The sequence below is a fragment of the Adiantum capillus-veneris genome, chromosome 4, assembly GCF_014529385.1.
Source record: "Adiantum capillus-veneris isolate H3 chromosome 4, ASM1452938v2, whole genome shotgun sequence".
In the NCBI taxonomy this organism is placed as follows: domain Eukaryota; kingdom Viridiplantae; phylum Streptophyta; class Polypodiopsida; order Polypodiales; family Pteridaceae; genus Adiantum; species Adiantum capillus-veneris.
In genome coordinates, this window is record NC_140934.1 from 101,033,243 (window position 1) to 101,059,028 (window position 25,786).

Sequence of the window (25,786 nt, forward strand, 5' to 3'; positions counted from 1 at the left end):
CACCATGGCGCACCAGCTTTGACCAGTGAGTGCACAAGAACCTCCTTTTTCCAAGCCAAAAGAACCTCTCCTTCGGAAGGCATTGCCAAAAAAACTTTTTTTCCCACCAAGTCTCTTCAAAATAACCCTTGAGCCATGGCGCCCAGTGCTACCGGTACTTTGAGTTTTTTTCTCTTACTGAAACCTCTCTTTTCTTTAACTTAGCTTTGAAGTTCATCATTTTTTTCCTTTTACCCCTTGAGTCCAGCCACCCTTTTCCATTTCCTTTACAATTCACAAGCAAAGAGGTTTTTTAGTCCTCATTCCCCATGCAATCGGTGCTCTATGTGCTCAAGTTTTCCGAACCCCCTTCTCGCCAAGCCACACCGCAGTCATCCCCAAACCTTGAAAATGTTTCCTCTTTACATCAATTCACCCCTTTGAACACCAAGTCGCAAAAGTGGAAAAAAATCCCCCTCCACCTTTGTTTTGATTGTCCGCCAACTTAAATTGGGCGTATTGTTATGCCTTCGACTCCGATCGACGAGCCACAAGTTTTGGTTGACTCCCCACATTGCATGCAACTTTCCAGAACCTTGGCAAGCTTTAAAACAATCCATGTTAGTTCCTATCACATGGCCCTATGAGCACATAACCGACCCCCGACAATATTCCACAGGCCACCACTTGCTCGTTCGAGGCTCGATTGACAATCCAAAAAGACGGGCATGCTCCACAGCTTGAGCACTTCATGCATATCCACTCATATCGTCTCGGGACACCTACCCCCATTTTCCCTATCCATTGGGGATTTGCAAGACCTTCCAACTTCAAACTGGGATATCTTTCACATCGGGGCTCCGTTTGACGAGCAGTCTAGACCGGTTTCTAGAGCATCTCAAGAGCTACATTCCAAGGCATATTTCTCGCATTTCAAACACCTTGACTTGCCATCCCAATCATCCCACCTAAAAAACCACCTTAAGCGTACATTTCAGCTGCCACTTGCCTGCCGAGTGCCTTCATACCTGCTTTAGCTCTTCAGCTTGTACCTGTATACAGCCTTAGCACTACATAACACACCTCAGAATACAGGCCAACTTTGGTTGCACCATTATTGCCCACCCCCTTGTTGAACATTTATATTCAACCAAAAACCCTTTTATAGAACTTGAAAACTTGTCATACTGAAGAAGCACTCCAAAACTACAACCTTATGTACAAAAGTTTTCTTCTATCACCCGCCACACCTGCTCAAGTGGGTTGTCCACCCCCTGCATTACAACATGGTTACCATCGGGGTCGATCACTTGACATTGATCCCGTCCATCCACCTGCAACATGCTCACATAGTGCCGCACCAAGGCATCTAGCCAACCATCCACATAAGCTTCCCTCGGCATGCTTCCATCTCTATAAGCATCAATAGGTATACTGTCCACTTCCAAAAAAACACCACCAAAAGCATCACCACTCTCCGAGTGCACATCAACATTCACATTGAACATACCATGCCCTCCCTCCCAATCGCGTAAAGCAAGATCCTACTCAAGCAGATCATGTACCTGCTTGAAAGCCCACTGCACAACTACTTCTATCAGCAGCCCCTTCAACCACCACTCACAAACCCCTTTAGAAATCTCAAACACAATCTTGGAATCTGCACCCTCTTCCACAGAGCTCACTTGTAGCATTGGAAGCACTTCTATCTCTGGCTCCATGCTTACCTTCTCAATTGCAAAGCACTCAATTCTAGCATCATCAAGATCTCCCCCATCAATTGGCCCTTCAAGGTCTAGCAACACCACCTACCTCTCTGCTTCAATTACCTGCCCAGCTGAGCATGTATTCTATTGCTACATCATGTTCTACCGAGGAGGAGAGAAACTCATCCTCTACGATGCCAACTTGATCTTTGTCCATAAGCAATGTCACTCTGTCCCTTTTGACCTCTTGCAACACCACAAAAAACTCCACTACCACTTTAACCAACATGGCCATTAGCATGGTGCCGCACATCACCTTTACTTGCATATCATCACCTATAGGCTTGCACTGCTCTGCTTGGTCTTACCAAACATAACGACTTGCATTTCTCCCTAATCTTCACACATATCCATTGTATCTCTACTCACATGCAAGAGATCAAACTCATCATACCTCGATTGAGACGACTCGATTTCCAAACTTGTATCGGTATCCATAGAGCTACTATCACTTGGACCAACCTCTTTCTCTGTCTCCATGGGAGCATCAAAAGATGGAGAGGAGGAATGGGGAGCACACCCAACACACAAATAACTGCCCCTATATAGCTAAGTGTATTCACAACACCCATGTCCTCTCAAAAAACACCTTCAACACTAGGAGGGCCTCGACTATACTTCAACCAAGACACACACACACACACATACACACACACGCACGCGCTCTGAAAAATTTCTAGACAACGATCACACCCATCTTTCCTGTTTTCAACTCTTCCACAACTCAACACCTCTCTCTCTCTCTCGTTCTTTCTCACACACAAGGGGGCACACAGGTTCACATACACCAGCACCACGCACCTTAGCAAAGAAGAAAGGGGGGAAGAGGGGTGAGCGTTGTCTTCACTCGCGTAGTAGTTCCTCCTCGTGGTAGCCCTCGTTGGCTGCCTCTTTTGCAAGGCACTCACCCTTTCGAGCCGTTTCATGGATGATGATTCCCTATGGCATGTCAGTTTTGACCAACGAGCGCACAAAAACCTCTTTTTTCCAAGACAAAAGAACCTCTCCTTGCCTAGGCGCCCTCCTCTTCTTATTTTATGATTTTTTTTTTTCCACCAAGTCTCTTTAAAAAAAACCCTTGAGCCATGCTGCCCGGCGCTACTGGTCTTTGAGTTTTTTTCTCTTGCTTAAACCTCTCTTTTCTTTAACTTAGCTTTGAAGTTCATCATTTGTTTTCCTTTCTCCCCTTGAGTCTAGCCACCCTTTTTGTGTTTCCTTTGCAATTTACAACCAAAGAGGTTTTTAAGTCCTCATTTCCCATGCAATCGGTGCTCCATGTGCTTGAGTTCGCCAAACCCCCTTCTCGTCAAGCAACACTCCGGCTAGCCCAAGACCTTGAAAACTTTTTCGCTTTAGATCAATTCACCCCTTCAAACACCAAGTTGCAGAAGTGGGAAAAAAACCCCCCTCCATCTTCGTTTGTGATTGTCCACCAACTTAAATTGGGTGTATCATAATGCCTTTGACTCCGATCAGCGAGCCACAAGTTTTGACTCACTCACCACCTTGCATGCAACTTTCCAAAACCTTGGCAAGCTTTTACAAAAATCCATGTCAATGCCTACCATGTAGCATGGTGAGCACATATCTGACCCGCGAAAAATATTCCACAGGCCATAACTTGCTTGTTCAAGGCGCGATTGACAATCCAAAAAGACTCCGATGCTCCACATCTTGAGCACTTCAAGCCTATCCACTCATATCAGCTCCGGACACCTTCCCCCACTTTCCCCATCCATTGGGAATTTCCAAGACCTTCCAACTTCAGACTCATATATCTTTCACACAATTGCCTGCTTAGGGCCTTCATACCTGCTCTCCAACTTGCACTTGTATACAGCCTTAGCACTACATAGCACCACCACAGCAGAGACCAACTTTGGTTACACCAACGTTCTCTATCATTGGGGGGCTCACTATGTGCTAAACTACCATACCTCGTGCAGTCAAGACATGTTTGTAAAGCCCGTTATCTGTGAATTTTCTTAGGAATATAATGTACCTTTTTCTTTGAAAATCTGTAAATTTTTTTGAAATTCGAAAAATAGGTATCCTTTTGTAAATATGTTTCTGTAAGTTTTGAGAACTTTAATTCCTTCTGCTGAACTCACATAATAGGTTACAGTTTAGAGGTGACCTCTTTGAGGCTCTATCTATCCCTATGGTCAAAAATCATTTTAGATGCATGTATTGTTCATAGGGAATGAGAGTAGCCCATAGACGAACATGCCTTAAAACACAACTTCATCATGAGAAACTTACATAGAGAGAGAGAGCTTTCACCTGCAAGCGTGTTGGTATGCTCGAATTCATAATGCAACACCACATGAGGGAGACACAAGAAATTGAAAGTAACACAGAACTCATAGTACTTAGCTGTAGTCTACGCTCACTTTCATTATCCGAAACTTAGATTCAAAATTACAAAACTAGGCTTTTATACCTTAGCCAAGGTTTAAAGAATAGATTCATAGCTTTTTGGGCTCAATAACAAGGCTTAGGAACTAAATTTAGTTACAAATTTGGAAGCCCTCAGCCCCTTTACACTCTTTTTAACAATCATTAATAATACAACGACTTTGGACTTTGACTAGATTTCTCATTAGTACAAAAAGTTGTGATGCAATCAAAGAGGGTAAAAATAAGAAGGATGTCATTTTGTTAGCTAAGAAGCTAACATTCCCCCCTCCTTTACAATGTCATTCACAGCATAGCTACTTAGGGTGCTAAGTAGTGGTCTAGATTTTTGGCTTTAGTCCTCTTTACATGATGTTCTAGGCCTTGCTGATACTTGAGATGAAGCTCTTTATCTTCAGTGGACATGAATTTCATAGTAATCTTGTTTCTTTTCTCCACTCTACTGAATAGCTTACAAATCTTGATCGAAGATAGTGATGATTGGGCCAAAAATCTTTAATATGTAAGTGAAGAAGGCCGTATAAAATGCCTCCTCAAAGGTCTACGTGTAGTAGGATGACAAGAACATCACTCAAGCATAAAAATGGTGGAGCACTTCCTCCAAAGGTTGGCCTGATAGATCATATCACAATCCTTTGTTAACTTTGAGGAATGACATACATGTTGCATCTATTTTCTCTGCATGGTGGAAAGTCTATAGACATGTAAGGAGCATCTTGGAGATCTTTACCAACATGATGCATGCAAAATCTGGTATTCCTCTAAAAAGTTGAATAGTCAGTGAAATATTTTCCACCATATAATCTTCAATGGGGATTCCATTTGGTGGTTGGTGAAAAACTGGATAATTTATCCAGGTTGGTCGCTTTTAGTGAGTGGTGAGATGTTGCTGCTAAGTGTGGAATCTTGGTACCGGACACTCCATAGGATCTTGCTTTATACTTGGAAGTGCATTTCCATACAAATGAGATACCTAGGGTGTCGTTTAACCAAATCTCTTGCCATTTTGGATGTACCATTGAAGGGTTGGCCTCAATGTCCTTGAACAGTCTTTCTTTGATTTGTAGCACTTTAAACTTGATGAGTGGGAAGGAGAGAGATTGTTGGTGCCATGATTCATTGATATTAGTCAGAGTGAGAAGATTAGTTGATTGAGTTCAAGATGCACTCTTTCCACTGCATCATTTCTTTCCATATATGCTATGTTTCCTCTTCCACTTGCTTCTTTAGTGCACCTTCTTCCTTTGCAATAAGCTTTTTTAGTTAAGTGGAGGGTCCATCCTTCTCTTGGGGAATCTCTAGCTCTGCGAAACTGCCTTCTTGAGTGGTCTATGCTTCAAAATTCATGAATTTTCAAGGCATCTTTATCTCCCATTTTCGTGTTTGTTTGTTCTTCCCTCAAAGTGGATCCATGTGCCTTGGCTACCTCTTGAACTTTGTTGAGTTCTTCTTTGAGTTGTGCAATTTCTTGTTGATACCCTTCCTCTTGTTGTGTAAAGCAAATGGAGAGCTCTTGTCTCTGCATCTATTCCAACTTTATTTCCATCTCCATGTCTTAAACATTTAGCTCCCAGGCTTTCTAGGCCTAATCCATGCCTTGTAGTATGGCCACGGTGGGTTATCTTTGAGTTGATTTAGTAGTGTGTTCTGCTCTTGGCAGTGAAATTCTACTTGTGACAATAGTATTAGCAATGTTTAATTGGATTAGCAACAATCTTTGAACTGTTGAGGTGGAGTCTTGTAAAGCGGAGGTTGCCTCTTGAGACTGTTGCTCTTGATGCTGGTTCTTTGCTTTTAGAGATTCCAAGTTTGCTTTGGACTCTGTAGTTAGTTCTTCCAGTTTCTTGTTTTTTAATTCCCATGTCTTCTTTGTGTGCTTCATTTTGAAAGAGTTTGCAACTTCAATCCTTTCATTTAATTAATTGAGTCACTGGCACAAATTTTGAAGCTGTTGATGGTGAGCGTAAATCTCTTCTTTGATTTAATCCACATCTTCATGTGCATACTGGGCATACTCATCAATTTCATCTAGACTTTCCAGCTTGCTTCAGGCCAATTCGTTTTTGTATTTTGAGCCTCTGTTGGAAGTGCTTCATTTGGTTTATCAACCTATTCCTCCTCAAGATTCTCGAGAGTTTCTTTTTGTGCTTCCACATTTTCAGCATTTGGAGCACTTTCATCTTGTTAGGGCTTCTCTCTTGGAGGAGTAGAGTGTGGGGCTTCTTCAGTGTGTATTGGCTCCTATTCTGGCAGTTCCTCTCTAAGAGGTGTTGAATCTTTTTCTTGTTCCTTTTCCTGTTATCTTTGACACTCTTCTTTCCCATAAAGATGTTTTAAACCTGCCATAGGATTGTCATGCAGGTTGTACATGGGACTTTTTTTTCAAACTTTGAATTTTTTGGGTGATAGTTCTGTTTCTCTTAAAAGTCACCCTTGAGATGAAATGTAGCAGCTTCTCTCTCACCTCTGGCCGCCTTAATGTATAAACTTCTCTCCTGGTGCTGTAGGCCTTGGCCTCTTCTTGGAATATATTTCTTAGTTTTAGATTTTCCTTTTTGTCTGGTTTTTCTTTCCAAAGTAGTTTCCTCATCCACCTCATCTTCTTTGTCACTTTCTATTAATTTTGTTTCGATTGTAGCTGATGTGCTTCCTTCTTGTTCCGATGCATTAAAGAGTCTAGTCCACAACCTTGTGGCTATTGGTGGAGCTCTAGTCTACACTTCGTCTTGTAATAGGCATGGCTGCCTATTATGAGACTGTGCTCACAGAAATGCAAGAGAGAAGCACCTCATAGCATTAGAGAGAGAGAGAGATAGATGTTCACGTCTGCATCCATAACTGATTAGATTGGTTATTGTTGAATGATTACAAAGGTCACAAGAGGCCCTTCATATAGGTTATCAATGACTCCTTGCTCCTCATGACTCATGCCTCTTGGCATCCCCCCATTCCTAGGTAAGGTTCCCACCATACGGCCAAGGCATCCTAATGGCTAACACTTGGCACGCACGGTGGACATGTGCGAACTCACAGTGTTCATGAGTCCCTTGTTTAGATTCAAGGGCCTTATGTGTATGTGCTTTGTTTTAAAAGGGTTTTTTTTTAAAAAAATTACAAAACATTTTAGGCATAGCCAAGGCAGAGTACCTCAAGTGCAAGAAGTGATGTAATGAAATAAAGCACTTGATGAAGCTCCAACAACCAATACATAATCGATCATTATCTTTTTCGCCACATCACCGCAACAAGCTGTAAAGCCTCCTTACATGAATTAGATGTCAGATAAAGACGCTCCATCCGATCTTTGATCTAGTATGTCCCCGTAACCGCATCATTCTTCATCTCTTGGACACCGCAGCAGTGCTCGACAAAAAACTAGGTTTAGTATAATCCCACCACAATATTGATTATTTGCTAGAATCCGCAGGTATGACCGCATCGACAAGTCAGCATCCATTTGAAACGTGTTGCAATCATCCGCCCCTCACACACCGCAATCATATTCCTGCCTTCATGATAATTCAATGCCGCAATTTGAAGAGAACTCATACTGTGACTATGCCTAAACTTCCCACATGCTGGATGAAACCTGCAATGCAGCAACACTCGCATGTGAAACTAGATTCCTTCCATTGAAAACTGCATGCAAAGGCATCCCCTATAGTCCGTCGGACGAACATGATCCACACCAGCCTGCAGCATGTTGAAGTTTGGTGACTGAGACTTGGCGCTGCCCATTAGGAGAAATATGAACCTTGCATGGGCCTTGTAAGGAATCCTAATTTTTAGGGATTAAGGCTAATGGTGTGTAGGGTTAAGGGGACAAGGGAATTCAAGAAGCTAGTTTTGAGTAGGCTTTTCTAGCCTTTTTTTTAGACACATGTAGGATGTGGACCTAAGAGGTCACCTTCTCTCTCTAGCTTTTTGAAAGTGAAGGGAGTAAAGAGGTGTGGCCACATCATCAAAAACGTGGATCACTAAGAGCCAAAATTTGACTTTTTAAAAAAAATATTAGTTTTACTTATTTTTGAATTAAAACTCCCTCCCAATATATATCCATATCAAAAAAGTATTTTTTGACCTTTTTTTAGACTTACAAGCACTAAAAGTCCAATTTTTCAAAAAAAAACTCCCCTCCAAAAAAAAAAACTTTCTTCTCTCTTCCTCCTCCCTCCTTTCTCCCTCTTCTCTCCCTCCGTGCCCCCTTCTCTCCTCCTCCTCCCCTCTCTCCCTCTCCCCCACTGTCCCCTTCTCTCCTCCCATGTTCCTCCCTCTCCCTCCCTGCCCCCTTCTCTCCTCCTTCTCCACTCTCTCTCTCTCTCTCTCTCTCTCTCTCTCTCTCTCTCTCTCTCTCCCCCACTACCCCCTTGTCTTCTCCCATGTTCCTCTCTCTCCCTCCCCCCTCTCTCTTTTCATCCTTTGCTTCCTCATGCAGCAACAGCTACCATGGTGCTCAAGGACATCACAAATCGTATGCATACATATTTGCTTGTTCGCAACGTTTGCACCGAAGGCCGCACATGAGAGTGAGCAGAGGTAATCCTAGGAGCGTCTTACCATCGGTGAGATGAATGTTGCCGATTCTTCAATATCTTGCTAATACCATCACATATTTGAATAAAACACCCCTTTATGCAAGGTAACAATATACTTCTTACTTTTGATTGTGTTCTTCTTATCATAAACTTTGAAGTCTAAGGTGTTGCCTCTACTTTTTTTGTAGTGCTTGGCACAAAGGTTGCTTTTATGCACAAATAGTGAAAGGCTACAGGTTAGAGAGGCCAAGTGTCACCACTTTTTCTCTAAAACGGTCTTCTTTGTTACATCTTGCAGGTAGGTGCTTCAAATCCATGCTTATTAGGGGTGGTAATCTCATCCTAATGTATATTTTTATATTGTTTATTCCCAGTTAGATAGAAATACTTGCAAATTTGTACAACATATACTTAACAAGTGTCTTCATTATATAGCTTGCAAATGTTAAATTCATACATGTTTTTGTTACAAGGTGACCTCTTGCTATGCTAGTTGAGTGGCATTGTTTGCAAGAATGGCTCAAGGAACTGACATAACATGAAGCTTTTACGGTGGCACAAAGCTCTCCTCAGCGGTAATGTGGCTCCCACTACACCAAAAATCATTATGCTAACATGGAGAGATCCCTAGTAGGACAATGCAAAAACTTTTCATCAGCAGCAACACACCCTTTCCTAACATGAGGGCACTCCTACCAAAGATATTTTTACGTGATAGGTCCCCCCAAGAGCATACCATGTCATGGAATGGATGTAAGAACTATGACCGCACTACTCCTTGGAAGTTGTTCCCAGATGTATGTTTATCAAAGTAAATGAGAAGAAATTTGGACTTTTTTGTTTGTTGATGTGTAAGAGCACTCTCGGTCTACCATATTTTAGATTGTTTGATAAGTTAAATCAAATGTGTAGTCATTTAAAGTGTAAGTTTGTTTTTGTTTGGTAAGATTGTACATGAAAAGACATAATAAAGTATAAGAGATCTTGACGGAATAAGCCTCGATTAGATTCCTACCATGCACTTGTGACACCAGACCTCTCCTTGAACCCAAAATGGCACATTGACGTAGTTTATGTCTAGTGAATTTATCTGGATATATCACACAAGTTTCTATATTTTTGGCTAATCTTTTGACATATGATTTTGTAAAAATTAACCAAATGATCTTGAAGACACTACAAAGGTAGGAATTGGGTTATAAAGCTACTTTTCCTTGGCATTTAGAATGTCAAAAGCACAACTTCGGATTGGATTTTTAATATTCGAGAAGGAACAATTTTTACAGTTTTGTTTTTGTCTGTGTCCTTGACGAGCGAGGAAATTAAGTCTCGGCCGACGTGGCCGTGGGCTGCCTATGTAGGAGCGCATCCATGCATGCCCAAGAGTATAAATTGTATTCGATCTCAATAGTCAATCAGGTGTCCGCTAGCTAAAGCAATCAATTAGGCAGCTCGAACGCAAATGGCTGCTCGTTTGCTATTTCTAAATAGGATCACTATCAAGAATAGGTTTCTCGTTCCACGGGTAGAAGACCTATTTGATAAGCTACAAGGGTCCACCTACTTCAATAGGATTGACTTAAAAAGTGGCTATCATCAAATAAGGATAGTTGATCAAGACATTGTAAAGACCGCATTTTGCACTACATTTTGGTCTTTATGAATACATTGTCATGCCTTTGGCTTGACCAACGCACCTGCCACATTCAACCGCTTGATGGAGAGGCTATTCAGGCCTCACTGAACCTTTATTGGAGTGTTCTATGATTCTAAGAGAATATAAACTTTATGTTAATCGAAAGAAAAGTGAATTTTTATTACAAGAGATTCAGTATTTAGGTCACATTATCTCTCAAGATGGCATCCAAATGGATTCATCGAAGTTAGAGGTAATAAAAGGACGGCCTAAACCAAGGAATCTTCATGAGTTACGAAGCTTTATAGGTATGTGCGCATACTATAGATGCTTCATAGAAAAGTTCTCACTAATAGCAAGACCAATACATGACCTAACAAAGAAAAGCGTTAGGTACACATGGTCTGCCAAGGAGAACAATGCTTTCAAAAAGCTTAAAGAAAAGCTTGTCTCTCAGCCTGTGCTTACACTACCGGATCTCTCAAAGCCATTTGAGGTCCAATGTGATGCTTGTGGTGATTGCCTTGGAGTTGTTTTGCTTCAAGAAGGGCATGCCATAGGCTATGAAAGTCGAAGGCTTGACCTTGTTGAGCAAGCTCTAGGAATATATGAAAAGGAACTCCTTGCAGTTCTACATGCCTTAGACTCATGGAAGCACTACTTATTGGGGACTCCTTTCATTCTGAGAACGGATCACCAGAGTCTTAAGTACTTCATGATGCATACCAAGATCTCCGACAAACAAATGAGGTGGGCAAATTTCCTTTCGCAAATTCATTTTCAAATTGCTCACATTGCTAGCAAGCATAATCAAGTAGCCGATGTACTCTCAAGACGATCGAGAGTGAATGCGGTTTCCATAGCAGCTCACAATGATCTATCTTCTATGATAGATGAGTATGCTATTGATCCCGATTTTAGAGACGTGATTTCAGCCCTTGCACTAGGGAAGAAAGAGGAACCATTTACTTTACAAGATGGTTATCTTATCTACGGCAATAGACTATGCGTTACTAGCTCACTATGTGAGAAAGTAATGTATGAATCTCATGATCCTCCTTATGCAGGGCATAGAGGGATCGAGTCTACCCTAAATGGGATTGAAACATATTTCTATTGGCCTACCATGAAAGCAAACATACAGGAGTATATTTCTAAATGTGTGGTATGCCAAAAGACAAAGTTTGATAGAGGGAATCAACTTGGATTGCTTCAACCTTTGCCAATCCCTAATTCACCATGGGAGAGCATATCCATGGATTTTATCTTTGGGTTGCATAAGTCTATCCATGGGAATACGGGAATATGGACGATAGTAGACATGTTCAATAAACAAGCTCATTTTATACCTGTCAAAAAGACTATGAAAGCCCATCAAATGGCAACCCTCCTCATTTTACAAACCTTCAAGTACCATGGCTTGCCAATGTCCATAGTGTCGGATAGAGATCCTAGAATGACCAGTAATTTTTGGAAGGGTCTCTTTGAGAACTTAGGAACAAGGCTAAATTTTTCTTCGGCCTATCACCCGCAAACGGATGGTCATAGTGAAATAGCTAACCTAACAATTCTCGATCTACTAAAAGCCTATGTAACGGAAGTATATCAAAGATCCCAATGGGAGAAGTACTTACCCTTAGTGGAGTATGCCTACAATAACATTGTACAGACTTCCACAAGAAAAGCACCTTTTGAGGTAATTGAGGGAAGATCAAAAAATCCCTTGCTGCTTAAGGTAAACCGGAAGATCTTCGTTGCAGATGAGTATAGCCGAGACCTGCAAGAATCTTTCCAAAAGATTAAGGATGCTATCTCTATCTCACAACAAAGGCAAAAGACTGCTATTGATAAGCACAGAAGAGCCCAAGCCTTTAAATAAAATGATTGGGTCTTATTAATATTTCCCAAGGCTCGATTAAAGCACACGACAGGCAAGAATCCTACGGGACACCAAAAGTACTATGCTAAGTTAGCAAAAAGGTACTATGGTCCCTTCCAAATTCTTAGGCCAAACAATGAGATGGCCTATCAACTCAAGTTGCCCACCCATTGGTTCATACACAATGCTTTCCATATGAGCCTATTAAAGTCTTACAAAAGAGAGCCACCTCAACAACCAACTATTGAAGACCCACCGGAGATCGAGGACCAAGAAGAGGTGCTGCAGCCCGAGTCCATTCTCTGACATGAAGACAAGGTACTAAGAGGTGGTAAGACTATCCGATGATATCTTATTAAGTTTAAGAATTATCCTTTTGAAGATGCTAGATGGATGCAAGGCATACAATTAAAGGATAACCTAAACCTTGTCAATGCTTACAATGCTTCCCTAGAGTAAGCAAATGTACAAATGTTTAAAATGAACAAAGTTTTTGTCTTATAAGACTCTCTTTTTCTTTATTGTGCACAAAAATGAAGTAGTATGCATGCTTAGATCAAGTTTGCGGAGACGAAGTCTCTTGAATACCAAGTAGAGCTTGTCACTTTACTATGGAAGACTGATAGTACTAATGTGAAGACATGCTCGCGGCAGCTTAAGCTCTCAAGCGCCAAATGGACTAGTCATCCATTCTGGAACAATGTCGTAGGGTAACATAGGGATCCTCTACCCGCTACAAAAAGGATTAATGAATATGCTTTATCTTCTCTACTCCATAGTCGAGGACAACTATGATTTCAAGAGAGAGGTAATGTCATAATAATCAATATCTAATTCTCCTAAATGATTTTCTCATGTTAAACTAATCATTTAATATGGGGAAGTGCCAAGGGAGAAAAAGCTAGAATATTGGTTAAGCTACCAGACCAGCCACGGTAGGGATCCAAAGGAGGGAAAATAGGGATCCAAAGGGGGGGCCTTCTGCAAAAGAGCTATGTGCAACAATGGGCTCAAAAGACCATAAGGTTCAGCCCTACATAGGAGGGGGCGAGCCCAAGAAGTAGGAGATGAGAGAGAAACACCCACGCACAGTCACAAGCTTCATTTGTACACAAGGGGAAAGAGGGACACATGTCAGCTCCCTAGGCCACATGCCCACAAGGTGTACTCAAATCCTATTGGATGGCCATGGTGTTGGAGCTATATATGGCTCACTCTACTGAACTTGGTCTCACCTATATATTTGTATTTTGTCTTCAATATGAATCAATCTTTGGGAGCGTATATGGTGTGTCTCTTGTCTCGTCTCTCTCTCTTTCTCTCTACATCTCAACATGGTATCAGAGCGGTAACAATCACGCGCCGATTCAATTCATGGTGACAACAGTATGTGTATGCGATTCGCATGTAAGATTCAAAATTGTTACAAATTTTATTTTTGAGAGTTGATTCTTGTTAACTGTGGTTGTTTTGTGTTAAGAAGAATATGATTAGTGTTTTATGTGGCGTTTATTTATAATCAATCTAATCGTTGATTACGTTTTCTTGTTAATGACACCCTGAACTTCATCTCAATTTTTCTTGCTGTTCTGCTCAAAATTTGGAGAAACAGGAAAAGCGCAATGGAGCGTAAATCAATGGCACTTTTCATCCAAAACTTGTTCGTCTCCTCGAGCTCTTCGATTTAAGTTCTAGGTTTGCGTCAATCGGAGTTCGCAGGAGAAAGTTATGCTGTTTTTACTGCAATAGAGCTTTCTTCGTCCTACTTCTCCGTGAAGCGTCCGCGATCGTTTTTCTTATTTTGGCGTTAACTTTTTCGAGAAGATTTCGCTTTTTTCTATTCGTATTGTGGCTTTCAATCTTGCGTCTCACGCCACTCTATTTTGAGGACTCGTTTATTATTAACGTCTCCTTTACCCTGTCTTTTTTGGGTGACGTCTCTCACATCTTTGGACGTTCCTTGAGCATCCTTCTTACGTTTATCGTTGACAGAATGCAGTACTCATATCTCTCTCATTCTCAATTGCGGCCTTCACCATATATGGTGTGCAGATTCTGCGGTCTTATCTTATACGTCTTCTCACAACAAGATATGGCTATGAATATTCTCGTCAACGGCTTTCCTTCTAGCCAGCGTTTTGTTCCTCCTTTCCAAGGTCAAGGATTTCCAGGCTGGAAAGCAAAGATGTTGTTAATTCTTGAAGGCGATGAACTCTCCGATGTTGTTCTTGGAAATCGTGTTTGTCCGCCTCAGCCTGTTGATACGGATAATGATAACATGCTTATCACTGAAGGGCCTATATTTGAAGATTGGAATGTTTCCTATACGGATTGGCAACGATGTGATAAAGCAGCTTGTTGGTATATTCTTTCTGCTCTTACTGATTCCCTTTTGCTTGATATGTATGAACTGCCTACTTCCCATGACATATGGAAGTACCTTATTGCAAACTTTCAGAAGAAATCTGTTACAGAAATACTTTATTTGAGAGGGTTGCTTAACAAGTTACAATATGAAGTTGGTACTGCCATGACAGGACATATTGAGTCTTTCAAATCTATTATTAATCAACTTGCTGCTGCCGGTGATCCTGTTCCACAAAAGCAACTGATTACACTTCTCCTTGATACGGTGAAGGACTCTTCTTATGATAACATTGTTACTATTCTCTCTAATAAAGATGGTCTTGATTTCGACCAAGCTTGCATGTCTTTAATTGAATACTCTCAACGTCAAGAACGTCGGAATGCTGGTCACGATACAGCTATGATTTCACAAGAGGAGACTGAGTCACAACACATGGAACGTGCTTTTTATGCTTGAAAGCGTCCATTTCAACGAGGAAACCGCAGAGGTGGCCGTCACGGTAATATTTTCTCTCGTCTCAAATTTCCTAATAAGCAATGTTCTTACTGCAACAGAAATGGCCATACTGAAGATGATTGTTAGGCACCTCAATATGATGAAGAACACAATATTACCACAAAACAACCACGTTTATCTAGAGACTCTTCTTCTTCTTCTTGTGAATATTGTGGACGATCTGATCATCCCACTCATATGTGCTATAAGCGTCGATTCGACACAGATCGGAATAGAGCATAGGCTACTGAACATCGAAACAACATTGTACCAGAAACAAGCTGCGTCCTATATTCAGTTGCTCCAGACAAAATACTTCATGTACGCGATGGATCACTTTTTATTGTCGATTCTGGTGCTACAGGAAATATGACATATCAGTCTAAGTGGCTCCATAACTATCATCCACTGCCAGTTCAACGTGTTGTTTATCTTGCTGATGATACTACTTGTCAAGTAAAGGGTATTGGAGACTTATATCTTGGTACCTTATCTTCTTCCACTTGAATTTTGCGAGGAGTATTACATGTACCAGATCTTCAACGTAATCTTCTTTCAATTGCTAGACTTGTTGATCTTGGTTTGTTTGTTGGATTTGATTATACCAAATGCCGAATTGAGAAAGATGGACAGACTATAGACACTGCTCCTCGAAACGGTAATTTGTTTAAACTCTCTCTCAACGATGCTATAGCAAATATTGTCACTGCTCCAGGTGATCATGATTGCAAAGTATGGCATCACCGTTTTGTTCATACTGATTTCTCAAAACTCCTTGATCTTCAATGTCGTGATCTTGTTCATGGCATGGATCTTAAAGCCCATCCCCATATGGGAATTTGTGAATTTTGTGCTCTTGGGAAACACAATCGTAAACCCTTTCCTCTTTCAAATACAACTCATTCTCATGACATATTGGATCTTGTTCATACTGGTATATGTGGACCTCTACCTTCTTCGAGATCACAATATCGCTACTTCATTACTTTCATTGATGATTTCTCAAGGTATACGACTGTATTTCTACTTAGACAAAAATCTGAAGCCTTATCTGTTTTCAAACAATTCCACAAGGCTGCGGAACTTCAAACTGGTCGTCGCCTTAAGAAGCTTCGTAGTGACAATGGAGGCGAATATGTTTCTCGAGAGTTTGTGAGTTACTGTGCTGACAGTGGAATTCATCATGAACACACTATTCCATATTCGCCTCAACAGAATGGTGTTGCTAAACGAAAGAATCGCACTATTCTCAATGTTGTAAGATGTATGCTGATTCATTCTGGCTTATCTCGTGTTTCCTGGGCTGAAGCTACTTTGACAGTAACATTTATGCAGAATCATCTTCCTACTACTGCACCCTCTGGTAAGATACCCATCACAGCATGGACAGGTGACATTCCTTCTGTATCTCATTTTTGAACCTTTGGATGTATTGCTTATATTCATGTTCCCAAAGAAACACGAACAAAGCTTGATGCTCTTGGTCTTAAAGTTATTTTTATTAGATATTCTGACACTTACAAAGGCTACAAATTCTATGACCCTTCCTCCAAGAAAGTAATTGTGAATCATGATGCTACTTTTAACAAAAAACTTATGGGAGGCTCATGGTCCATGGATGATTCCGATGATACTAAATCATTGCTTCAGGCTTTTCCATTTCTTTCAGAAGATGAAACTCTTCCTATAGAGCAACTTTCCTCTTCACAACCATCCATTCCAAATGTTGCCAATGATGATATTGATATTTTTGTTGATCTGCCTATTGATTTTGAACATGGCTCATGTCATGTTTATGATGACGATATTGCTGATAATGCTTTTTCTACTTCTGAAGATCCCGTTACTTATGATGAAGCTATCTCTTCACCACAAAAGGATCAATGGCAAGAGTCTATGGAAGCAGAGTACGATTCTCTTATCTCTAAAGGTACATGGATACTAACTGAATTACCTCCTGGTCGTACAGCTATTAAATGTAAGTGGGTGTATAAAACAAAAGTAAAAGCAGATGGATCTTTTGACAAGTTCAAGGCGCGTTTAGTTGCAAAAGGTTACTCCCAAGTAGCTGGTGTTGATTATCAAGAGACTTTTTCACCAGTTGTTCGCATTACAAGTGTTCGAGTTTTATTGGCATTTGCTGTTCAATTTGATTTAGAAGCTCAAATGGATGTGCGAACTGATTTTCTTAATGGTGACTTGAAAGAGGAAATTTATATGGAACAACCAGAAGGGTTTGTTATTCCAGGTAAAGAAGACCTTGTTGCTCAACTCCATAAGGCACTATATGGTCTCAAACAAGCTTCGCGAGCCTGGTAGACAAAAATTTGATCTTTTTCTCACCTCTAAAGGATTCATCTCTTGCTCGTCAGACCCCACCTTATACATAAAATGCCAAGGTAGCAGTTTTGTGATTCTTGCTCTTTATGTGGATGATACCATCCTTGTTTCCAATGATTTGGGATTTCTTCAGCAAGTGAAAAAGTTATTGTCTTCTGCATTCGATATGGTGGATCTTGGAGAGATTCACTGTTGTCTTGGCATTCAAATCCAATGGAACCGTACAAAAGGTATTTTATTCCTTCGACAGTCAAAGTTTATTGCAGATACTATTCAAAAATTTGGTATAGAATCTGCACATTCAACCAACACACCTTGTCTTGCGAGCTCTACGAAGAATACTTCTAACAATGGCGGTCAACTTGTCACAAATCAACCTTATGCTAACTTGATTGGATGTCTTCAGTTTGTTGGCATGAACACTCGTCCTGATATTCTGTTCGCTGCTAACTATCTTGGACAACATCTTGCATGTCCTTCTCTTAAGCATTGGTTTGCTGCAAAGCGTGTATTGAAATACTTGAAAGGCACTACATATTTTGGTTTAGTCTATCGACGACAACTCACATCGGATTCTATGCAATCTCTTTCTCTTTTGGGTTACACAGATGCAGACTGGGCAAGCTCACATTTATCTATGCGATCTACTAGTGGAAATTGCTTCTTTATAAATGGTTGTCTTGTTTCTTGGACCAGCAAGAAACAACGTTGTGTTGCAGTTTCTACGACTGAGTCAGAATATGTTGCGGCATCACTTGCAGCTCGTGAGTTGATTTGGCTTCGACAAATGCTGGTTGATATTGGTCACTCTCCTTTTTCTAGCACACCCTTGCGGTGTGACAACCAAAGTGCTATTAGTCTTGCAAAAGACTATGTTCAACATAATAAGTCAAAGCACATTGCTGTCCATTATCATTATGTTAGGTATGAAGTACGCAAGGGAACCATTATGGTTGAACACTGTCCAAGTGACCAGATGATTGCAGACATTTTGACCAAAGGCCTCAATGAGTCACGTTTCATCCTCTTCCGCTCGGAGCTTGGAGCTGCTTCGGCCTCACTCTTTCTAGATTAGCTTCTTTTCTATTGTAATAGCTTTGTACATATGACATTGTAATCTTTTAGGTACCATGCACTATGCACACTCCACATTTGCACCTTGTGATATCTAAGTCACTTGAATATTTGTACATAGATGCACAATTCACTTTCATATCATCACCGCTCGTTCATATTTCACATTGTATAGGGGCTTGGGTTTTTCCCTTGAACTCCCCAAGGGTTTTTTCATCCAAAGCTAGAGACCTTTGTTTGAGTGGGGGTGTTGGAGCTATATATGGCTCACTCTACTGAACTTGGTCTCACCTATATATTTTTATCTTGTCCTCAATATGAATCAGTCTTTGGGAGCGTATATGGTGTGTCTCTTGTCTCGTCTCTCTCTCTTTCTCTCTGCATCTCAATACATGGAGGTGGACCAATGAGAATTAGGCTAGAGTAAATCTAGTTTAATTAATTTAAAAACACTTAATAAAAGAACCAATAAGAATTAAGCTCTCTAAAAGACTATTGGACAGTCTCCCAAGGGGACCAATGAGCATTCAACAGCCCAATGGCTTGCCTGATTCCTATTGGCCAGGAGGCAAAGGGGTCCAATGAGAGTTTAGTTGCATTTATTAATTACCTAAAGCTCTCACAAAAGGGGAAAGGGGGACACATGTCAGAGGCTATCACTTATGCTGCTTAATTTCCATTGGCTAGGCCTAGGGAGGTCCAATAGGGTTGTAGGATGAGCATTTAGCAAGGGGCGTCGACCAAGAGAGAGAGGGGGCTGATTTTTGCAAGGCATTATCACACACTCATACAATATCAGGTGTGTGAAGCAAAGAAGACTCTCTCTCCTTCTCAAGCTTTAATGGAAAGCTTACCACCTACTCCAAACTTGTGAGAAGGGATGCCTACACCAACAACTCTTGGCTTTGTGATGCAAATCCAACCAAGAGCCAATCTTCAATGCATGCTCATCTCCTCTACCATGCTAATTACTAAGCTAAGCTATGCTAATATGAGTGATTATGTGAGGAGATGTACATCTTTCACGTAAGAATACTCCTTCTTCCTCTCAATCTACTCTCATACCCCTCTAGCTCTCACCATCTTCAAAGGTGTGTGAGGTCTTGGGTCTGAGACCGTGAGGGAATTGGTATTGTGTTTGATAAGTGTTTTGCTTAGTGCATGAAGTTTCCATCTTCATTGCACTATCTAGTATTGAAGGAACACAAAGAATTGTATTGTAAAATGTCTCTCTTGATGGGAGAAACCATAATACAAAGCCTTTTGGAGGGGGGACCGGCTCCATGAAAATCTGGTCCTCAAATGTTGTCATTTGCTTAATTTCTCTCTCTTTTGAAGTATTTTTCATGCTATCTAACTAGGTGTTATGCTTTTTCTTGCTCTCTCCACCCAAGCACTCTTGTTATTCTCATTAGGAAGCTATTGTAATGAGATGATCACTATGTTCATGCTATTTTCCGCTACACACAAGTTACTAGTCCATTAAATGTTACACGATTCTTGCGACTTACCTTTGGGTCTAAGACCTTCTATTAAAACCTCTCCCCTTAGGCACTTGAGTTTCCTATACTTCTTGGAAGCTCTAATTGCAGCTGCATCATAGGTGGTAGGTACATCCTCCTCCACCTTTACCTGAAGATCAGGAAAGAGTCCTGTTGTGATTCTCTCCTTGTTTAGAAATTCTGCACCATCACTAGGGTTAGCAACATTTCGTATCCATAGATCCCAAAGACGTTGAAACTCTTGCTTGTACAAGTAGTAGTCATCTAAGTCTCTTTGCTTATGAGAAACAATGTCTTGCCATAGTTTTTGAGTGTTCTGGGGATCAAAGAAGTATCTCTTGAAACGATTCAAAACTTCTCTGTAATTCCCCTTAACTTCCTCAGGCAAAGAGTCAAACCAAGTGCTAGCATCTTTCCTAAGGACCACCTCAAACATTTCTACACGTTCTTGATCAGTTACTATCCTCTTGATACGGCAAGACAGCTTGAAATTCGCTAAAAATAATTCTGCGTCCTCTCCAGACTCTCCAAAGAAAAGAGGATATCCAGACGTTTGGCGTTGGTTTTCCATTGAATTGATTTCAAAGTGACGCATGTTTTTTCTTTCTTAAAAAGATTTACACAATAATGTTTTCTAAATTGTAATCTATTTTACAACAAAATAAAAATATGTATCACAATCTCGGAGGAGATTTTCTTTTTGTCCTCATCATCATTGAGGGCATGATTTCCTCACTCACCCTGCATCTGCTTTTTCTCCCTCTATTTCCTCTTCTCCCTTTATTTCCTCTTTCTTCCTCTCTCGTATTTCTTCATCACAGAAAGAGACGGATCTTGGGATTTGTGATTCATCACCTGTAATGGCTCCCTTCTACAAGTTTCTCTTGAGGACTACAAAAAGACATAAAACATTAATTACTTGAAATCACTTAAATGTCATATATGCCTGCATCATAAGTTAACACTAGCAATTTACTAACAAACATTGAACACATTCTCTGCATATCTAACATTGGAGCTACTGGAAATATTGTTGTCTAGTTCTCCATGTCTCTATGGAGATGGGAGAAGAAGGGAAAAAACAGATAGGAGGGTAGGTCAGGGGGCGAGAGAGAGAGAGAGAGAGAGAGAGAGAGAGGAGGCTCAACTTGGACAACTCATCGGCTTGGACAACACCGTTCTCGTTCAGAATGCCTCAGAGAGAGAGAGAGAGAGAGAGAGAGAGAGAGAGAGAGAGAGAGAGAGAGAGAGAGAAGAAGAAGAAGAAGAAGAAGAAGAAGAAGAAGAAGCTGAGCGAGTCCACGACCTCAAGACTCTTTTAAACGAAAAAGAGGCCTCATTTGTACGGATAAAAATTCTTTATGGACATGTTAATTTGAAAATGGACATTGTCTTGGCTTTTCAACATATGCTAACAAGCACTACTACCTAGCATTGTCCGAGACAACATTTTCAGTGAAACATTAACATATACCCTTACATAAAAAGATGATGCATATTGTTATTCTAGTTGTGTGGGACACTAGAATATAGAGTATATGGGCGATTGAAGGCATAAGGCTGATTAAATTGTTTTTGTAATATTCTATTTTGATGTTTCTAATATGTAACTTTAATCACTATTTTTAACAGTTGATGATTTTCACATTAATTACATAGCAACTGTGTAATAGTATTTATTTATGATGCTTTAACAATTATTTATTGTTGAGGTGACATATGGAAAGCAAGAAGGACCATTGCATTATTTAACAATGGATAAATAGCTTATGAACACCTATTTATGAGGAAGGGTTATTTTATATACATGGAGAACATTTGTAATCATTTTTTGAGAACTCAATGCTATCTATAATGTGTGCAAGAGGGAAGCCATCACTCTTGCACACACGGAGATTGTATCGAGTGCTCCGTGTCTCTCTTTTTCTTTCCTCACCCCTTTTCTCTCTCGCAGTGTGCATAGCACCCCACTCTAGGGAGGTGTTCATGCACACACTTGTTTGCGTTGTGTGTGTGTGTGTGTGTGTACACTTTTAGATTGTGTGTATATACGATTCAATATGTATTCAAGATCATCAGTTATTTCATTTTGTGTGCTATGCTATTTGGAATAATTACAAGGAAACTTCTCTAGTTTTGAATTTAACGCAATGAGCTTGAAACCTAGATGGCGGCTTACACCACAATTCATATATTATTCTAGTTGTCCATTATCTCAACTATATGCACTCCATCTACCTTGCTACATCTTCTATAATCTATTTCATGTAAGCTACTTATTAAAGGAGTTCTTTCCCAACTGGATTTTCCCTTGGGGTGTACAAGTACAAAGACCCTAGCTTCAGTGCAATCGATTTTATTTTTGTTTTCATTAAATCCATACTCAGTATAACCTCGAGCTCCCATGATTTTAGAGTCCCAGCAACCTATGTAGCCAATATCCGTGACATTCAATGCTTGCTTTGGCAATGACAACTACCAATGAGCTACACTATCATAAGCTTCTAGTAAGCAACTCTCATGGGAAACATTGACGTGGTACACCTTGGTCAGCATTTAGTTCTTGAAAATCGTTGATACTCAGCGGTTCCCTATGATGTATTAAATATCTTTATCATCATTACTAGCTGTACTAATCCTCATTGTTCCATTTAGTGGCTTGCCAATTTAGCTTCAAACTTGCGGCAATAATTTTTTCCATTTGAATGTGTCCACAATCAAGCCGCTAAATGCTACCGTGTACAAATTATTTCCCTTGCTAAACAAGTAAACGTTTTAAAATCTCAACCCAAAATGGCACTTTGACGTAGTTTATTTCTAGTGAATTTATCTCTAGAAATCACACAAGTTTCTGCTGATCTTTTGACATTTGATTTTTAAAAAATCAACCAAATGATCTTGAAGACACTACAAAAGTAGGAATTGGGTCATAAAGCCACTTTTCCTTGGGAATTAGAATGTCAAAATCACAACTTCGGATTGGATTTATAATGCTCTAGTAGCAGGTGTTCAGCAAAAGGAGAAGAATTTTTACAGTTTTGTTTGTGTCTGTGTCTTTGACGAGCGAGCTTAATTAAGTCTCGGCCGACGTGTCCGTGGACTGCCTATGAGGCCCCCCACACTGGAGGGGGTAATTTGTAAGACAAGACACTTACTTTTTTGATTTGACATGTGCACAAGCGCACACGAAAAGGGAAGAGGGGGTAACCTTTTCAAAATCCAACTGCACCTCACACCTCAAAGAGGTGTAGTTATGCAAGGGAGGAGGGGTAATCCAATAACAATTACCCCCTCTCGTGTGGGGGTACCCTATGTAGGAGCGCATCCATGCATGCCCAAGAGTATAAATTGTATTCGATCTCAAAGTGTCCAGCTAAAGCAATCAATTCGACGGCTCGAACGCACCTCCGTAGCATCTTTGCAAATGGCTGCTCGTTTGCTATTGCTGCTGCTCATGATGGCCGGCCTGGCACAGCTACCGCAGACACTTCAGTGGGTTGACGGCCCATCCATTCACCGTGGATCAGGCCCCGATATGGACCGGTGGAGAGCTGCCTTCGATCGAGAGAAGCAGCGTGAGCGACAGCTACGCGAGGCGGTTTCCAGCTTTAAGACATCGCCAACGTTTGGCCGCCGCGCAGCATATTTCAATATGCCTGTCGCCTCCGGCTTTCAGCTTGCAGACATGGGCTTTTACTTTGCGCGGCTCACTATCGGTAGTGGCCATCCCCGCGACCTCTACATGATCATCGACACTGGGAGCGACCTCTCTTGGCTCTAGTGTCAGCCCTGCGTCCACACAAGAAGATTTCGATAGCTTCCCACAATTACTCCCACATTGTGAATTACAACATCATGAGGTTCTACAAGCGAGCACCCCACACCTAGCTAGGTGCGGTTGGGAGCGGGGGGTTGCCGACCCCGATAGGGGGGCAAGGGGCTACGAGGGCCGGCAGCCCCCTGCCCCCAACCGCACCTAGCTAGGTGCGTGGTGCGGAGCCTGCAGAAGCTTATGATGTTGAGCACTATAGAAAAGACCAGGGAGAGAGGATCTCCTTGCCAAAAGGGAAGCCGACGAAAACTTCTTGTGCCAGCAGCTGCTGGACCAGCCCATCTTTGACCCGGCAGCCTCCTCCACAAACCGTAACGTCACCTGCCGTTTCCCTCTTTGCGCCGAAGTTCCCGCATTCACGTCCTGCCTCCCCATTTCCCCCTCCCGCAACGCCAGCTTGTGCGCGTTCCAGATGACTTACTACGATAGCACCACCACTTCCGGCACGCTCATCACCGACACTCTCACGCTGGGCTCCGGCAACAGCTTCCCCAACATGGGCCTTGGGCTGCAGCACCGCAAGCAATGCCAGCTTTGTGGGTGCCGCCGGAGTGCTGGGCTTGGGTACCGGCACCCTCTCCCTCCCCTCTCAGCTTCAGAATCGCGGCCGCCCAAACACCTTCTCCTACTGCCTGCCCCACATGTTCTCCTCTTCCAACTCCACCCTCACCTTTGGCGTCCCCTTCACCCCCGACACGATCTTCACTCCGCTCCCAACCCTGCCCTTCAGACCCACTACTACGTCACCCTGGAGGGCATCAGCGTCGGTGGCTTCCGTCTTCCCCTCCCCACCTCCCTCTTCAAAATCAACCACCGCACGGGCGAGGGTGGCACCATGGTCGACTCCGGCACCTCCATCACTACCTTGGTCCCCCTTGCATATGATGCACTCCGTGCTATCCATCTTCGCCAACGCCACCCATATCCACCCCGCAGACCCTTTAGAGTCCACCTGCTACCTCTCAAAGGGGCGCTCTCATGATGCAGACCTCTACGCCGGCGTTCCTTTGATTGTTCTCCATTTCGCACAAGGGGCAGACCTTCAGCCACCTCCTGCAAATGTGATTGCACCCATTGAGCGTGTCGGTGAGGACAAGCGCCTTTGCCTCAACATGGCCCCATCCGGACATGAGGGGACGGTCATCGGCAACATCCAACAACAGGCTATCCGCTTCACTTTTGACATTCAAAATTCCCGTCTCGGATTCTCGAGATCACCCAAACACTGCTAGCTATATAGCTATTTGGCACAGTAGAAGATTAGCCACCTTTTGAGCCTCTTCTTAAATGAAAGATTGAGGTTGTACTAAGCTATTCTACAAAGAGTATATTGAGTTCATATCCCTTTCCTTAAAACCTCTTAACAAATGAGCAGTTGCACAGTGTTTTTAAGCAAGTGTTTCTGATGACATGCTAAGACATACTTTGAAGTTCTCCACTATGGGACTATTGAAGGAATATGTTATGCCTAATATTGTGTTTCTTGATACATTAGTGATACGTATTGAGGAAGCTTTCACGAAGACATTGGTAGTAGAAACTTGTCGAACGCACTAACAACTCAAAAAGTATTCCAATTTGGGCTTTGGTGGCCAATGGTTCATGCTTAGGGAGCTCACTAAAGTATACATAACATAGCACGTGGGATCAATAGAAGGGATTCTAATTTTTGTAAATTTGTAGATTCATGTGTACAAGAGAGGTATAATGGGTAATTAAAATCCAATTTGGTCACACGCATGTGATATAAGGAAATGAATGCCCTGGGGTTTCATGTGGATGCAATCAAATTTGCATTTCAATGTGATACTTTTCAGAGCAGTGGCCAACATGTAAATAAGAATAAATCGCATCTTAATCCGGTACTCCCACTTGAATCGTTCCAAAAATGGGGCTTAGACTTTATTGATACAACATTATAAGAGCACAATGCAGTTTCAAATCTGGACTAACTTTTTCGGA

The 25,786-nt window shown here is 41.5% G+C and overlaps 1 pseudogene; it reads right to left on the minus strand.

The window, feature by feature from the left end:
• Window positions 1–23,952: 23,952 nt before the first annotated feature.
• Window positions 23,953–24,682, minus strand: LOC147459702 (uncharacterized; annotated as a pseudogene).
• Between the last annotated feature and the right edge of the window lie 1,104 nt (window positions 24,683–25,786).